This window comes from Dasypus novemcinctus, chromosome X, assembly GCF_030445035.2.
Source record: "Dasypus novemcinctus isolate mDasNov1 chromosome X, mDasNov1.1.hap2, whole genome shotgun sequence".
In the NCBI taxonomy this organism is placed as follows: Eukaryota; Metazoa; Chordata; class Mammalia; order Cingulata; family Dasypodidae; genus Dasypus; species Dasypus novemcinctus.
Window position 1 is genome coordinate 79,624,872 of NC_080704.1, and position 3,345 is coordinate 79,628,216.

At 32.4% G+C, this 3,345-nt stretch overlaps 1 non-coding gene across 1 annotated transcript; it reads right to left on the reverse strand.

The window, feature by feature from the left end:
• Window positions 1-277: 277 nt before the first annotated feature.
• LOC111759789 (U6 spliceosomal RNA) lies at window positions 278-380 on the reverse strand. The gene has a single exon (XR_002793679.1). It is a non-coding gene; the product is annotated as a U6 spliceosomal RNA (small nuclear RNA).
• Window positions 381-3,345: the final 2,965 nt, after the last annotated feature.

Sequence of the window (3,345 nt, forward strand, 5' to 3'; positions counted from 1 at the left end):
CGAAATGATTGTGTGATTTTTCTTCTTCAGTTTGTTAATGCGATGTATTACAATGATTTTTCTTGTGTTTAACCACCCTTGCATGCCTGGGATAATCCCCATTTGATTATGATGAATAATTCTTTTAATGTATTGTTGAATTCAATTGGCAAGTATTTTGTTGAGGATTTTTTGCATCTATATTCATTAGGAGAATGGGTCTGTGATTTTCTTCTTTCATAATATCTTTGTCTGGCTTTGGTATTAGGGTGATGATGGCTTCATAGAATGAGTTTGGAAAAATATGGAACACTTCATAAATTTGTATGTCATCCATGTGCAGGCACCATGCTAATCTTCTCTGTGTTGTTCCAATTTTAGTATATGTGCTGCCACAGCGAGTATGAAAGGTTTCTCAATTTTTTAATTTTTTCATAAAACTAACTTTTAATTTAACTGATTCTCTCAATTATTTTTCTATTCCTTATTTCATTTATGTCTATCTAGTCTTAATTCCTTCCTTCTGCTAGCTTTGGGTTTACTTTGCTCTTCTTTTTCCAGTTCCTCAAGATGTGAAGCTAGGTTATTGATTTCATGTTTTTCTTCTTTTATAGAATAGGCAATTATAGCTTTAATTTTCCCTCTGAATACTGCCTTTATTGCATCCCATTGGTTTTGGTATGTTGTGTTTTTGTTTCCATCCATTTCTAAGTATTTTCTAATTTCTCTTTTGATTTCTTCTTTAACTCATTGATTGTTTAAGAGTGTGCTCTTTGATTTTAACATATTTATATATTTTTCTTTCTGTTATTGATTTCTAGTTTGATTTCATTTCATGTCAGAGAAGACACTTTGTATTTTTTCAATATTATTTCCGACTTGTCTTGTCCTCTCCTATGTGGTCTATGCTGGAGAATGATTCCTGTGCACACGAGATGAACGTGTATTTTTCTGTTTGGGGATGAAGTGTTCTATACATGTCTATTAGTTCTAGTTGGTTTACAGTGTTGTTCAAATTCTCTATTTCCTTGCTGATCTTCTCTAGATGTTCTACCCAGTATTGAAAGTGAAGTGTTCAAATCTTTAGCTATTATTGTAGCCTTATCTAGTACTCCCTCAATCCTGTCAATTTTGTTTCATATATTTTGGTGCCTGTTGTTAGGTGCACACATATTCATAATTATTATGCATTCTTGTTGAATTGCCCCTTTAATCAATATATAATGTCCTCCTTTGTCTCCTGTAACATTTTTCACTTAAAGTCTATTTTGTCTGATATTTAGTATAGCCACCCCAGCCCTCCTTTGGTTACTATTTGCAGGGCATCATTTTCCATCTTTTCACTTTCAACCTATTTGTGTTTTTGGATCTAAGGTGAGTTTCTTGTAAATAGTATATAGTTGAATCATACTGCTTTATTCATTCTGCCCAGGCTCTGCCTTTTTATTGGCTAGCTCATCCACTTACATTTAAGGTGATTAATGGTAAAGAAAGGCACACTTCTGCCATATTGCTAATTGTTTTGTTTATATATGTCTTATGTCCTTTTTGTCCTTCCTTCCTGTATTACTGCCTTTTAAAAGATGGTCTTTTATAGTGAAATGCTTTGAATCATTTCTCATTTTCTTTTGTGTAAATTTTCAGATGTATTTTTGTGGTTACCAGAGGGATTACATTTCTCATCCTAAGTCTATTGAAATTTAGTTTGTATTGATAGCAGGTTAACTTCAATAGTCTACTCACTCTTTGCTCCTGTATCTCTTTGCCCTTCCCCTTTATATTCTTGTCACAAATTACATCTTTATGCATTGAGTCTATAATAACATATATTTATGATTGTATGCATTTGTGTTTTAAACCATGTATGAAGTAAAAAACCCCACAGAAATGGTGTTACAAACTAAAAATGCAATAATACCAGCATGTATATTGATCCATATAGTTATTTATACTAGAATTATTTATTTCTTCAAACAGTTTCAAGTTACTGTCTAGTGTACTTTCAACACAAAGGGTTTCCTTTAACATTTCTTGTAGGGTACTTCTAGTGGCAATGAACTTCCTCAGCTTTTGCTTATCCAGAAATGTCTTAAATTTCTCTCTCATTTTTGAAAGAGAGTTTTGCTGGATATGGTATTCCTGCTTGACAACTTTTTTCTTTCAGCACTTTTTAGCCTCCATGGTTTTTGATGGAAAATCAGTTGTTAATCTTACTGAGGATCTCTTGTATATGATGCTTCACTTCTCTCTTGCTGTATTCAAGATTCTGTGTCTTTGGGTTTTGACAATTTAACTATAATGTGTCTTGGCATGGCTCTCTTCAAATCTATTCTGTTTGAAATTTGTTGTGCTTCTTGGATTTGTATATTTATGTCTTTCATCAGATTAGAGAAGTGTTCAGCCATTATTTCTTCAAATCCCTTTTCTGACCGCTCACACATACACCTTCTTCTGGGACACCTATGGTGCATATGTTTGATGAAGTCCCACAAATTCCTCAGGCTTTGTTCATTTTCTTTATTCTTTTGTTTCTTTTGCCCCTCAGACTGAAGAATTTCAATCATCTTATCTTCAAATTTACTTATCCTTTCTTCTTCCTGTTCAAATCTGATGTTGCACACCTCTATTGAATATCTCATTTCAGTTATTGTAATTTTCAGTTTCAGAATTCCTATTTGGTTACTCTTTATAATTTCTATCTCACTATTGAAATTCTCATTTTGTTCATATATTGATTTTCAGGTTTCCTTTAGTTCTTTACCCATGTTTTCCTTCAGTTTCTTGATCCTATTTAAGAGAGTTGCTCAAGATCTTTGAGTAATAATTCCAGCAACTGGGTTTCCTCTAGGATAGTTTCTATCTAATTCTTTTTTTCCTGTGCCTGGACCATACACTTCTGTCTCCTTCCATATTTTGAAATTTTTTGTTGAGAACTAGACATTCTGAGTATTAGATTGTGGTCACACTGAAAATCTAGTTCTCCCACTTCTTATTTATTTCTGATTTTTACTTATTAGGGTTAGAGCCATACATTTTTTTAAAAATCAATTTTATTGATACATATTAATAAAGCATATGATTCCTTCAAGGTGTACAATCAATGGTACTTGCAACAATCACATAGTTGTACATTCATCACTTCAATCATTATTAGAGTATTTTCATTATTTCTATATTAATAATAATAAATGAAAAAACTGACAAAGAAACAGGCAAGAAAATTCCTCACTTCTCAGTTTCTCTCTGCTTCCCCCACTGTACATAGCTGCTGTTTCTGGCTATTCCATCCAAAGTATATAATCAATGGCTTTTAGTATAGTCACAATGTTGTACATTCATCATCTTAAGAGTTCTAGAACCATTTCA